General features: G+C 32.1%; 2 non-coding genes across 2 annotated transcripts; one reads left to right on the top strand and one right to left on the bottom strand.

Moving 5' to 3' along the window:
• Window positions 1–12,548: 12,548 nt before the first annotated feature.
• Window positions 12,549–12,621, bottom strand: TRNAF-GAA (transfer RNA phenylalanine (anticodon GAA)). Its single transcript has one exon. It is a non-coding gene; the product is annotated as a tRNA-Phe (tRNA).
• Window positions 12,622–14,457: 1,836 nt separating this feature from the next.
• TRNAT-UGU (transfer RNA threonine (anticodon UGU)) lies at window positions 14,458–14,530 on the top strand. The gene has a single exon. It is a non-coding gene; the product is annotated as a tRNA-Thr (tRNA).
• Window positions 14,531–15,505: the final 975 nt, after the last annotated feature.

Here is a 15,505-nt window from a genome sequence, read left to right on the forward strand (position 1 = left end):
ATTACACGACCTTGACTATCAACTACGGATTGGTTGAAATTAAAACCATTTAAGTTGAAAGCCATAGTGCTGATACCTAAAGCGGGTAAACCAAATACCTACTACAGGCCAAGCAGCTAGGAAGAAATGTAAAGAACGAGAATTGTTGAAACTTGCATATTGGAAGATTAATCGGCCAAAATAACCATGAGCAGCTACAATATTATAAGTTTCTTCCTCTTGACCAAATCTGTAACCTTCATTAGCGGATTCATTTTCTGTGGTTTCCCTGATCAAACTAGAAGTTACCAAGGAACCATGCATAGCACTGAATAGGGAGCCGCCGAATACACCAGCTACACCTAACATGTGAAATGGATGCATAAGAATATTATGCTCAGCCTGAAATACAATCATAAAATTGAAAGTACCTGAAATTCCTAGAGGCATACCATCCGAAAAGCTTCCTTGACCAATAGGATAGATCAAGAAAACAGCAGTAGCGGCTGCAACAGGAGCTGAATATGCAACAGCAATCCAAGGACGCATACCCAGACGAAAACTAAGTTCCCACTCACGACCCATGTAGCAAGCTACACCAAGTAAGAAGTGTAGAACAATTAGTTCATAAGGACCGCCGTTGTATAACCACTCATCAACAGAAGCTGCTTCCCAGATCGGATAAAAATGCAAACCTATAGCCGCAGAAGTAGGAATAATCGCACCAGAAATGATATTGTTTCCATAAAGTAGAGATCCAGAAACAGGCTCACGAATACCATCAATATCTACTGGAGGGGCAGCGATAAAAGCGATAATAAATACAGAAGTTGCAGTCAATAAAGTAGGAATCATCAAAACACCAAACCATCCAATGTAAAGACGATTTTCGGTGCTGGTTATCCAATTACAGAAGCGACCCCATAGGCTTTCGCTCTCGCGTCTCTCTAAAATTGCAGTCATGGTAAAATCTTGGTTCATTTAATCATTAGGGACTCCCAAGCACAAAAATTCTCTATAATGCGAGAATTTGAGGACTTGTTATTCAACAGTATAACATGACTTATATACCAGTGTCAACCAATACTAATATCCATAGTATGTTCTTATTCATTAGTATGTTCTTATTCATTTCGGTTTATCCGAATTTACCTTGTTTATCCCATTTCATTGATTCATAAAAAAAGTTTATTTTCTATATATCATTCTATTTATAGAAATAGAGAATAGAAATATAGATATAATACAACATCGATCTACAAAAATGAGTTGCCCGGGACTTGAACCCGGAACTAGTCGGATGAAGTAAGATAATTTATTCTTGAATAAAATTCAACAATAGAATAAAACAAGAAAAAATCCCTCCCCAAGCCGTGTTTGCAGTTTTCATTGCACACGGCTTTCCCTATGTATACATCTAAACCTTAATTACTTGCCTAGCAAAAGACTCTAAGAAAGTGAAATATAATATTTAATTCATTACCCCGAATCTTGACTCTGACTACATGAGCATTTCAAAATCCTATATATAGATATAGAAGACTAAAAAAAATGATTTTTTTTATCCTCATTGAATAAAAAGAAGGAAGTTCGTTTTATCAATTTACACGATTTAAAAAATAACATAACCTATTTCAATTATAAATAATTGACGAAATCGTTTCTTAAAAGAATATCCAAATACCAAATACGACCTCTATAAAACCTACGCAAAGTAAAAGAAGTTCTTGGAAAAATCAAAGAAAAAGATCTTCTTCTGTAAAAAATTCTTGCAATAATTTTTCTGAACTTAATTTTTCAAATAAATGCGCACAGTACTTTTATGCTTACGAGCCAAAGTTTTTATACAAGAAAACCGAAGTATATATTTTATTTGATAGAAACTCTTTTTTTTTGCAGATCCATTGTAATAATGAGAAAAATTTCTGCATATGCGCAAAAACCGGTCAATAATATCAAAATCAGATAAATTGGCCCAAACCGGCTTACTAATAGGATGACCCATTACATTACAAAATTTTGTTTTAGCCAATGATCTCATTAGAGGAATAATGGGAACTATTGTATCAAGTTTTTTTTATAACAATTTTAATAAGAAATGAATTTTGCAACATTTGACTTCGTACTACTGAAAGATTTAGTGGAATACTTAAAAAATAGCCTAAAAAGTGAAATGAATACTGAGATAATTCGTTTATATAGATCGTTTCTAGTCCAGCCCAAATATCAAAATGACATTGCCATAAATATATAAAATAGTATTTCCATTTATTTATCAAAAAAGGAGTATTCTTTAAAACCAGAATTGATTTCCTTGATATCTAACATAATGGATGAAAGTATCCTTAAAGAAGAAGAAAGTATATGAACAATTCTTAGTAGATACTTCTACAAGATGTTTTATTTTTTCATAGAAAAAAATTCGCTCAAAAAAAACGCGAAATGTTTTAACTGTAACTGAGAGGATTTGTTACGTAGAAAAAGAAAGATAGATTCATATTCCCATACATATAAATTATATAGGAACAAGAAAATTCTTCGATTCCTTTTTGAAAAAAAAGTAAAAAATCCATTTTTTTGGAGGAAAAAGACTATTCCAATTATAATAGTAATAAAAAACAACCTTATTAAATGAAAGAAAGAGACATCTTTTATCGAATATCGCAGGATTTGAACCAAGATTTCCAGATGGATAGGATAGGGTATTCGTATATCTGACTTATGATTTAAATATATCAGTTGATCTTCGAAAAAGGGAAAGATCGAATGAATTGATTGAAAATTTTTATAAGATTTTACGATTTCTAATCCCCTTAAGGAAGAGCTAAATAATTGTAGAGAAAATAGAATCTCCACGACGATACCAAAACCTTCTAATATTATTTGAGAAAAAAATGATAATTATAACCCACAAAGTATTTTTTTTAGAATCATTAACAAAAGAATGAAATGAGTCTGTTGATACATTCGAGTACTTAAACGTTTTACAATTAGTAAACTAAATTTATTGTTATAATCGACATTTTCTATAAAAAAGGACTCATGAGCATAAGCTAGTCCATAAATAGATTCCCGAAAAAAAAGTGGGTATAGGATGTCCTGGTATCGAGATCTACGGAGTTCTAAATATGCTTGATATTGCTCCATTAAAAAAAAAAAAGTCTATTTGGTCAAACAAAGAATCAGAGATTCATTGGATTATCAAATGATACATAGTGCGATATGGTCAAAACAGAAAATTATAGGTATAAATATATACCTAGAGAAGTAAAAACCCATTAAACGGACTCTCTCTAATCGATTTTTTGCCTAATTTTTGTTCTAGGATAACGAGCTAATTAAGAATCCTTTATTTTTTTTTTACCTAATCGCTCTTTGATTTGGAAAAAATATCTTTATCAATATACTCTTTCTTTTACACATTTATCGCTACCCCAAAATACCAAAAGATAATGGAAAATAGCTATATAGTTAGGACTCATAACAAAAATAAACCATTCACCAGAAAAGCTTTTCCCACATCAAGCACTAACCTATTTTTAACGTACAATTAGATGGGGTAATGATCCAAATAAAAAATAAATGAAAGCTCGATGCTTTTTGTTTCCCTATTAGAATTAGAACCACCAAGTTCTATCCCTTTATTAATCAAACCCAACGGAATTTTTTTTGTTACGAGCCAAAAATTCAAACAAAAATTTGAGCTGGATCCTAAAAGAATGAAATATTTTTAGAATTCTTCATTGATACGACATGCTACTTTTTCCAGTCATTCCTTTCTGGATCAGTCGTGGTTTTACAAGCTCTACCGATAGTATCGACGAACCCATTGCTTCATAGAAATGCGTAAAAAATAGAGTCGCTCTTAAAAGCCGAGTACTCTACCATTGAGTTAGCAACCCCATTACAATTTAAAAAATAAGGTGGATATTTATACCCAATCGCAATCAAAAAAATAAAATTACAAAATTGAATTGTCTAAAAAACTAAAAAAAGATATACCACCTATTTAAATACTATGTTCTTGAAATACTATGTTAGAGTTATCCATTATTATTATATATATAAGACTATATATATATTGGTATATATAGATCTAATATTTTCGTATATATATTCGTGTTTACCTTTCAAGTTCACTTACTTATTCATAACAAAGTTTTTCTTGTTTGTCTCGCAGAAAGAAAACCAATGAACCTACCATTTGATGAAGTAATAACGCCTATTTAACGTAAGTAAGGTGATCAATTTATTCACGATCGGATTATATTTATTTGATACAGTGTTGTCAATATTAGTATTGAAAAAAAAATACAATCGAATAAATACAATCGAATTAATAAGATTTTCAATCTTATTAATTCGATTATTAGTATTATGTTAGAATTACTTATAAGAAAAATTATTAAATATATATATATCTTTTTTTATTCTAAATTGATATTCTAAACTAAAAAAACGTATAAAATTATAGAAATATAGAAATCAATAGGAAAATACAAATTTCATATAGAAATGGAACAACTTCCCTATTATGTGAAATTCACATCGAAAAAGGCAATAGCCAGTTTCCTTATAAATTGTAATCACTTTGTTCGTAAAATATCGTCTACTTACTATGCTTCTATTCCAATACGAAAGATAGAAATCTGTTTAATAATTAAGTATCTTTGTATTCGGCTCAATCCTTCTTTTAGGAAAAGATTGTGCCGAGTTTAATTGCAATTAATCCAAAGTATCCATTGCTTCGAATTCAAATAGTATCCATTGCTTCGAATTCAAATTTGATCTCCTTCCATACTTCGCAAGCAGCAGCTAATTCAGGACTCCATTTGCTAGCCTCACGGATAATTTCATTACCCTTCACGAGCAAGATCACGTCCTTCATTTCGAGCCTTCACACAGGCTTCAAGAGCTACTCGATTAGCTACAGCACCTGGTGCATTTCCCCAAGGGTGTCCTAAAGTTCCTCCGCCAATTGAAGTACGGAATCATCTCCAAAGATTTCGGTCAGAGCAGGCATATGCCAAACGTGAATACCTCCCGAAGCAACAGGCAGAACACCTGGTAGAGAAACCCAATCCTGAGTGAAATAAATACCACGACTTCGATCTTTTTCAACAAAATCATCACGCAGTAAGTCAACAAAACCTAAAGTGATATCTCTTTCCCCTTCAAGTTTACCTACTACGGTACGGAGTGAACATGATCTCCACCAGACAAACGTAATGCTTTAGCTAATACACGAAAGTGCATACCATGATTCTTTGTCTGTCGATAACTGCATGCATTGCACGATGTATATGAAGAAGTAGACCATTATCTCGGCAATAATGAGCCAAGCTAGTATTTGCAGTGAATCCCCCTGTTAAATAATCATGCATTACGATAGGAACGCCTAATTCTCTGGCAAATACAGCTCTTTTCATCATTTCTTCGCATGTACCCGCAGTTGCATTCAAGTAATGCCCTTTGATTTCACCTGTTTCAGCCTGTGATTTAAAAATCGCTTCAGCACAAAATAAGAAACGGTCTCTCCAACGCATAAATGGTTGGGAATTCACATTTTCATCATCTTTGGTAAAATCAAGTCCCCCACGAAGACATCATAAACAGCTCTACCATAATTCTTAGCGGATAACCCCAATTTAGGTTTAATAGTACATCCTAATAGGGGACGACCATACTTGTTCAATTTATCTCTCTCAACTTGGATGCCGTGTGGCGGACCTTGGAAAGTTTTAATATAAGCGGTTGGGATTCGCAAATCCTCCAGACGTAGAGCACGCAGTGCCTTGAACCCAAATACATTACCGACAATAGAAGTAAACATGTTAGTAACAGAACCTTCTTCAAAAAGGTCTAAAGGATAAGCTACGTAAGCAATATATTGATTTTCTTCCCCAGCAACAGGTTCGATGTGATAGCATCGTCCTTTGTAACGATCAAGACTGGTAAGCCCATCGGTCCACACAGTTGTCCATGTACCAGTAGAAGATTCGGCGGCTACCGCAGCACCTGCTTCTTCAGGTGGAACTCCAGGTTGAGGAGTTACTCGAAATGCTGCCAAGATATCAGTATCTTTGGTTTCATACTCAGGAGTATAATAATTCAATTTATAATCTTTAACACCAGCTTTGAACCCAACACTTGCTTTAGTCTCTGTTTGTGGTGACATAAATCCCTCCCTACAACTCTTGAATTAAGAATTCTTGAAACAATAAGGTCTACTCGATATGACTTAGGAGTTAATGAAATCTTTTACAAAAATCAACTACTATTATCAATTAATCCCAAAGGTTCGTTATGTTATTATTAAATTAAACGATGGTATTTGATTTGTCAAATACATCATTATTGTATACTCTTTTCTATGTATGGCGCAACCCAATCTTTTTTTTTTTTCAATTTGATCTTATTTTTAATTTTGAAATCGAAAGATCTAATCTAAATAATAATAATAATTTATTCTTAATCTTGACAGTGATATATGTTGTCTATGTAAATCCTAGATGTAAAAATAGGCAGCTTTCTCCCCGGAAAATAAAAAAAGAGGTCAAAAAATAGGGAAACAGAGGGTAAGTCTAAAAAATTGTCTACTGAGGAAATACGAAAGCCAATGATAAAAAAAATGAATTCTAAATTAAGGTACAGGTTCGAATTCCATACAGAATATAGATGATATTTTCTAGAATGATAGAAAAAAAGAAAAGACTTTCGAAAGATTTTATCCAATTGAAATTTTCAAAATAACTGCAGTAAGCTTAAGAATTCAATAATTGAATTTGAATAAGTAAGTAAACAGTTAAAGAGGATTGATGGAATAGTACCAAAAAAATGGAGTACTAACTCCCATTTCTTATTTCTTTTTGAATTAACCGATCAACTTGCTTTCTTATCGAACATTTCTTTTTGATTTAAAAACTTTTTCGGAAAAAAAAATTGGCTTTTGATATGCGAATAAATCCTCCTACTTCCGGTCCTGAAGTTTCTTCGATTGAAAAAAAAAATCTGGGACATATTGACCAAATAATTGGTCCTGGTACTAGATGTAGCCTTTCCCCCGGGGAAGATGCCTAATATTTACAATGCTCTGGTAGTTAAGGGTCGAGATACTGTTGGTCAACAAATTAATGTGACTTGTGAAGTACAACAATTATTAGGAAATAATCGAGTTAGGGCTGTAGCTATGAGTGCTACAGATGGTCTAATGAGAGGAATGCAAGTTATTGACACAGGAACTCCCCTAAGTGTTCCAGTAGGCGGAGCAACTCTAGGACGAATTTTCAACGTGCTTGGAGAGCCGATTGATAATTTAGGTCCTGTAGATACTCGTACAACATCTCCCATTCATAGATCTGCGCCTACCTTTATACAATTAGATACAAAATTATCTATTTTTGAAACAGGAATAAAAGTAGTAGATCTTTTAGCTCCTTATCGTCGTGGAGGAAAAATAGGACTTTTCGGTGGAGCTGGAGTGGGTAAAACAGTACTTATTATGGAATTGATCAATAACATTGCCAAAGCTCATGGAGGTGTATCTGTATTTGGCGGAGTAGGTGAGCGTACTCGCGAGGGAAATGATCTTTATATGGAAATGAAAGAATCTGGAGTAATTAATGAACAAAATATTGCAGAATCCAAAGTAGCTTTAGTATATGGTCAAATGAATGAACCACCCGGAGCTCGTATGAGAGTTGGTTTAACTGCCCTAACTATGGCGGAATATTTTCGAGATGTCAATGAGCAAGATGTACTTCTATTTATCGACAATATCTTCCGCTTCGTTCAAGCAGGATCTGAAGTATCTGCCTTATTGGGTCGAATGCCCTCTGCTGTGGGTTATCAACCCACTCTTAGTACTGAAATGGGTTCTTTACAAGAAAGAATCACTTCTACCAAAGAAGGGTCCATAACTTCTATTCAAGCAGTTTATGTACCTGCCGACGATTTAACTGACCCTGCTCCTGCTACGACATTTGCACATTTAGATGCTACTACTGTACTATCAAGAGGATTAGCCGCCAAAGGTATCTATCCAGCAGTAGATCCTTTAGATTCAACCTCAACTATGCTCCAACCTCGAATCGTTGGTGAAGAACATTATGAGACTGCGCAACGAGTTAAACAAACTTTACAACGTTACAAAGAACTTCAAGACATTATAGCTATCCTTGGCTTGGACGAATTATCCGAAGAAGATCGCTTAACCGTAGCAAGAGCACGAAAAATTGAGCGTTTCTTATCACAACCTTTTTTCGTAGCAGAAGTTTTTACCGGTTCGGCTGGAAAATATGTTGGTCTAGTAGAAACAATTAGAGGGTTTAATTTGATTCTTTCTGGAGAATTAGACGGTCTTCCTGAACAAGCCTTTTATTTGGTAGGTAATATCGATGAAGCTACTGCGAAGGCTACGAACTTAGAAACGGAGAGCAATTTGAAGAAATGACTTTAAATCTTTGTGTATTGACCCCCAATCGAATTGTTTGGGATTCAGAAGTGAAGGAAATCATTTTACCTACTAATAGCGGACAAATTGGAGTATTACCTAATCATGCGCCTATTGCCTCAGCTGTCGATATAGGTATTTTGAGAATACGTCTTAAAGACCAATGGTTAACAATGGCTCTGATGGGGGGGTTTGCTAGAATAAATAATAATGAGATAACTGTTTTAGTAAATGATGCGGAAAAGGGTAGTGACATTGATCCACAAGAAGCACAGCAAACTCTTGAAATAGCAGAAACTAATTTGAATAAGGCTGAAGGCAAGAGACAAACAATTGAGGCAAATCTAGCTCTTAGACGAGCTAGAACACGAGTAGAGGCTATCAATGTTATTTCATAACAAGTTGAAATTGATGCGTCCCAATATCCGAAAACAATAAAAAGAAAAAAGAAACAGTCAGAAGAAAAAAGTAAGTAGAAAAGCTTATTAGATACCACAGTCAAAGGTATCTAATAAGTTATAACTATACCTTACCTACTATTGGATTTGAACCAATGACTCCCGCCGTATGAAAGCAATACTCTAACCACTGAGTTAAGTAGGTAATTTAGGACTCCTCCTCAAAAAAAAAAAAAGAAGAGTACCCATCTATCAGATTAATTGATTATAAATGTAAAATTACTGATAAGCAATACCAACCCCCGTTCAAGGGATTCGATCATGTAATATTCATCTTGACAAGCAATTATCTTCATACTATGATAAAATATGTATCAAAAACACAAGGGCTGTAGCTCAGTTAGGTAGAGCACCTCGTTTACACGAGCGCCAATGCTTTTTTTCAGAGGAGTTCATCTTGTAATTAAAAAAGTTTATCTTATAGTAAGAAATCGGTGTCTTACTCCATTTTAAGGAACAAAACAAGAGAACACTAGCCTGACAAAGGGTTTAGCCATAAAATCGAATCCATAATTGATTTGAGATATTGATAAGGTGAATACCCATTTCTCGTCAATGCTAAACATAAAGGGTATAGGGACCTAAAAAAGATTATCTTTTCTTCCTATTTTATGAACTTTAAGGTGTATGAAGTGTCATTTCTTATCTTCTATTTTAATTTTAGTAGGTGGATAAAGAGTCCATTTAACTTAAGTTGATCTAGGCCAGAAGCAGACCTACGTCAAGATAATCCTTCTTTGAAACACTTTGGTAGTGCTCTTTGATTGTTATACAAATAAAAAAGAAGAGCATAGGGAATCATCTCTTTATTCTTTACTGTAAAAAAAAAAAAAGATGGTGGACTAACTAATATTTTTATCAGTTAATGAAAAAGCTCAATGCAAAAAAAAATGCATGTTGGGTTTTGAAAACAATTTAAATCATTTAGATAATAATTAGTTTGATCTGTTTTACCGAGAAGGTCTACGGTTCGAGTCCGTATAGCCCTAATATTCCTACAGATACTAATAATATTAATACTATTTTGGATCGAATAGATCTCATTACTAAGACTATTACTAAAAAAAAAACAATTTGTAACTTTCTATTCGAACATATTCATATTCGATAGAATAATATTAATATTAGTATATTCAGCTAGTCTAAAAAAATGGAGACTTTAGACTAAAAATGAAAATGAATTTGGTATATTTTCTACATTCAGAGGAGTACTTTTATGTTTCTTCTTTACGAATATGATATTTTTTGGGCATTTCTAATAATATCAAGTTTGATTCCTATTTTGGCATTTCTAATTTCTGGAATTTTAGCCCCCATTAGCAAGGGACCGGAAAAACTTTCTAGTTATGAATCCGGAATAGAACCAATAGGCGATGCTTGGTTACAATTTCGAATCCGTTATTATATGTTTGCTCTCATTTTTGTTGTTTTTGATGTTGAAACGGTTTTTCTTTATCCATGGGCAATGAGTTTCGATGTATTAGGGGTATCCGTATTTTTAGAAGCTTTCTTATTCGTGCTTATCCTAATTGTTGGTTCAGTTTATGCATGGCGAAAGGGGGCATTAGAATGGTCTTAATTCTTGACTATTTAGACAATTAGAAAAAAAAATATTGAGACAATTATGAATTCCATTGAGTTTCCCTTACTTGATCAAACAACCCAAAATTCAGTTATTTCAACGACATTAAATGATTTTTCAAATTGGTCAAGATTATCCAGTTTATGGCCGCTTCTTTATGGTACGAGTTGTTGCTTCATTGAATTTGCTTCATTAATAGGATCACGATTCGATTTTGATCGTTATGGACTAGTACCACGATCGAGTCCTAGGCAGGCGGACCTAATTTTAACAGCGGGCACTGTAACTATGAAAATGGCCCCTTCTTTAGTTCGATTATATGAACAAATGCCCGAACCTAAATATGTTATTGCTATGGGAGCCTGTACAATTACGGGGGGGATGTTTAGTACCGATTCTTATAGTACTGTTCGAGGCGTAGATAAGCTAATTCCTGTAGATGTATATTTGCCGGGCTGTCCACCTAAACCGGAGGCCATTATAGATGCTATAACAAAACTTCGTAAGAAAATATCTCGAGAAATATATGAAGATCCAATGAGTTTTCAACGAGAGAATAGATGTTTTACTACCAACCATAAGTTTCATGTTGGATACAGTACTTATACTGACAATTATGGTCAAGAATTTTTCTATCAACCGCCATCTACTTCAGAGATATCGTCTGACACATTTTTTTAAAGTACAATAATAAAAAGCAATTCCTTTTTTAAAAATTTCATCGTATTTTAAAAATTTCATCGTAATAGAAAATACTAATACCAAACTCATAAAAAAAATTTAGGAGAAGCAAAAAATGCAAGGTCGTTTGTCTTCTTGGCTAGTCAAACATGGACTAATTCATAGATCCTTGGGTTTCGATTACCTAGGAATAGAGACTTTACAAATAAAGCCCGAGGATTGGCATTCCATTGCTGTCATTTTATATGTATATGGTTACAATTATCTACGTTCTCAATGTGCCTATGATGTAGCACCCGGAGGACTCTTAGCTAGTGTATATCATTTTACAAGAATAGAGTATGGTATAAATCAACCCGAAGAGGTATGCATAAAAATATTTGTATCAAGAAAAAATCCCAGAATTCCTTCGATTTTTTGGGTTTGGAAAAGTGCGGATTTTCAAGAAAAGGAATCTTATGATATGTTGGGAATCTCTTATGATAGTCATCCGCGTCTAAGACGTATTTTAATGCCCGAAAATTGGATAGGATGGCCTTTGCGTAAAGATTATATTGCTCCAAATTTTTATGAAATACAAGATGCTCACTAAATGATAAAAATAATAAACTAATCCAAACTTCTGCAACCCCAGTCAAAGAATATAAGTACATTCTGTTATAGATCAGACAAAATAATTGATTGACATTAAATCAGGCAGAGTAATGGAAGTTGCATTCAGATATTATTATGTGAGAAATCACAAAATTCAGAAATAATAGAATGAATAATTATAGGGTTTAAAATAGGATGGATAGGAGTTTCTTAAGATTCTAAAACAAAAACAATACTGAGTTCTTATCAGCCAAGCCAATAAAAGAAATAGGATGAACTGCAAAAATTCTTTATCTTTATAATAAACTAATTCTTTATCTTTATAATAAACTATATAACGTGCACATCACCATCAATTATACGGCCACGAAAAAAAAAACACAAAGAAAAGGGCTCGATTCTATTTTGGTAATCCTTCTCAGATGAATTCTTAATATTCTCACTCCACCCCAGAACTTCGACTTTTAGGTCTTTTAACCAACTAATTAAACCACTCGAATATTATGGAAATAGAAACCTTTTTTTGTATCGCAGAAAAAAAAGGAAAAAAATAGATAAAGAATTCATTATCTATATATCTATATCTATATATATATAGATACTATAGATAAGCGAATATACCTAATAAAAAATTGCATCTATTCTTTAATCATCTAGGAAAAGTATATCTACAGATACCTAAATAGATCAAAGAAATATGTTATGTATCAGAATCTAGAAGAACACAAATTTGTATGAGTATCTATCCCCCATATTCATTAAAATGAATATGGGGGATAGATACTCATACAAATGAATCTTGTGTCAGGAACCAGATTTGAACTGGTGACACGAGGATTTTCAGTCCTCTGCTCTACCAACTGAGCTATCCCGACCATTCTTGAAGCTTAATACTTTGATTTTAAAAGATTTTTAAAATCTATGTTAATGAATCTATATCAACTAAGTAAAAAAAAAGTTTGTAAGTGAGTTTCCGCAGTAATAATTATTTTTTATTGTTAATCGTTAATTACGCATATGAAAATTCCTTGCTAAAAAATAAGATATTAATTTATACATTTCTGATTAAAAAAAATTCTATGTGTTTCACATATATATTTATATCTATTCCAAAACTCGTCCCTTGTCATTATGATAGATAAGAAAATTATGATAGATAGGAAATTGATGAAAATAAAAATTCCAATTTCGTTGGGAAATAATAAATCGAATAAAACACATAAATAAGGACTTCAAGATAGAGAGGATATAGGAAAAAAATTAGAAAATGAAAAAGTATTTTTGGGGATAGAGGGACTTGAACCCTCATGATTTCTTAAGTCGACGGATTTTCCTCTTACTTTCAATTTCATTGTTGTCGGTATTGACATGTAGAATAGGACTCTATCTTTATTCTCATCTGATTTATCAGTTCTTCAAGGGTTTTAGCCGATTATGATGAAGTGAATAATTTCATCAATAAATATTCCATCTTTTCTTCAACTTCGAATTGATTTGATTCACATTTTTCATTTGTGAATATTTTTATCACAAATAGATCTTCAATAATAAAATAAAAAGTAACAAATTGAAAGAGTATTTCAGTATATATATATGTTTCTAAATGTTTATCTTTGATCCATTCCTGTAATTTTGGTGAAAGGATTCTTTTACTAATGCAATAAAAAAAGTCGTCAATTTCGTTTGTTAGAACAGCTTCCATAGAGTCTCTGCACCTATCCCTTTTTTATTATCACTTTCTGAATTTTTATTTGTTTTCAGAAAACAGGATTTGGCTCAGGATTGCCCATTGTGAATTCCAGGGTTTCTCTGAATTTGAAAATTATTACTTGGTAAGTTTCCATACCAAAACTCAATCCAATTAAGTCCGTAGCGTCTACCAATTTCGCCATATCCCCATCTTTTTTTTTATTTGAATCTGATTATAATAGAATGCTTTTTTTTTCATTTCTATTATGAGAATTATGCGGGAACTTTTGAATTCATTAAATACATATTATTTTATTAAATATTAAAAACCCCTTTCTCCAATTTTATAGATTTTATTTCATCTATATTGGATACCTTTATTTGTTTGAATCAGAACTAATTCTAATATCTATATATTAACAATTCAATATACACAGATATAGACCACATATCTACTTATCTTCTATGTACCTACTTATCTTCTTTTTTCATACAATTTAGAATACTCGAATGGTCGATTCTTTTTTTTTTTTTGTTTTTGCTTAAAAAAAAAAAGAAAATAAACAATCCATTTATTCATATACAATTTATATAACTAAAACGAATCTAGTGGCTAAAAAAAACCATTCTTTTAATTGAATATAATATAGAATTAGACATTTACTTAGAAATATGGAATTCCTTAATAAATATTTACTAAAATTTATATTTATTCAAATTTACTTTAAGTACTAATAAATAATCTTTTTGAAAGAAATCAATTTAATAATATATATCTAGAATAGTAGATCGAAATAAATTATATTAAATAAATTATATTAATATAATATTAATTATTATCTTGCACTTTATGTTATCAGATAAAATAAATAATAGAAATAATAAAAATTGGGTTTGATTTTCTATATTTTCTTTCTCTATTTTTGATGTTTGTATTAATTTGAATTTTGTTATAAATAACTAAAAATTGATAACTAAGATCCCATTCAATTCTTCTGCATATGTATATTTCGTTTACATTAGCCGGTTTAGCTCAGAGGTTAGAGCATCGCATTTGTAATGCGATGGTCATCGGTTCGAATCCGATAACCGGCTTTTCTCTATTTGTTTTTTACATAATTGATAATATCTTTTTTAGAAATAAAAAATTGGGAGAGTTCGATCTCTGCGGAAGAAATCAAGAAATTAACCTACTTTTTTGTATTCTTTTATATACAATAAATTCGGATATTGATAAAATTCATCTAATTCTTCTTTGTACTATAAAACTTTAGTAGATTTCGCTTCATTTAGAATTCTATAATATTTTTCATTTCGTTTAGTTTTCATTTCGATTTATAAGATTTTTCATTTTAAAAAAGGAGTTTTTATGTCACGTTACAGAGGACCTCGTTTCAAAAAAATACGTCGTCTAGGATATTTACCAGGACTTACTAGTAAAAGGCCAACAGTCAAAAACGAATTTCGAAATCAATTGCGCTTCAGTAAAAAATCTCAATATCGTATTCGTTTAGAAGAAAAACAAAAATTGCGTTTTCATTATGGTCTTACAGAACGACAATTGCTTAAATACGTTCGTATCTCCGGAAAAGCTAAAGGATCAACTGGTCAGGTTTTATTACAACTACTTGAAATGCGCTTGGATAACATACTTTTTCGATTGGGTATGGCTGCGACTATTCCTCAAGCCCGCCAATTTATAAACCATAGACATGTTTTAGTTAATGGTCGTATAGTGGATATACCAAGTTATCGTTGTAAACCTCAAGATATTATTACAGCAAAGGATGAACAAAAATCTAAAACTCTTATTCAAAATTATTTTGATTCAGCCCCCCATGAGAAATTGCCAAATCATTTGACTGTTCACCCTTTCCAATATAAAGGTTTAATTAATCAAATAATAGATAATAAATGGGTTGGTTTGAAAATAAATGAATTACTGGTTGTAGAATATTATTCTCGTCAAACTTAAACTTAACTAAAATAACAAGAGTTTTTTTTACAAGGATTTTCTGCTATTCATATATCATAGACATGGATATGCGAAAATTTTTATTCCTTGCCCAC

The sequence above is a fragment of the Vigna unguiculata genome, unplaced genomic scaffold (genome assembly GCF_037176805.1).
Source record: "Vigna unguiculata cultivar grain cowpea cultivar isolate G323 ecotype 2 unplaced genomic scaffold, ASM3717680v1 ptg000063l, whole genome shotgun sequence".
Classification (NCBI taxonomy): Eukaryota; Viridiplantae; Streptophyta; class Magnoliopsida; order Fabales; family Fabaceae; genus Vigna; species Vigna unguiculata.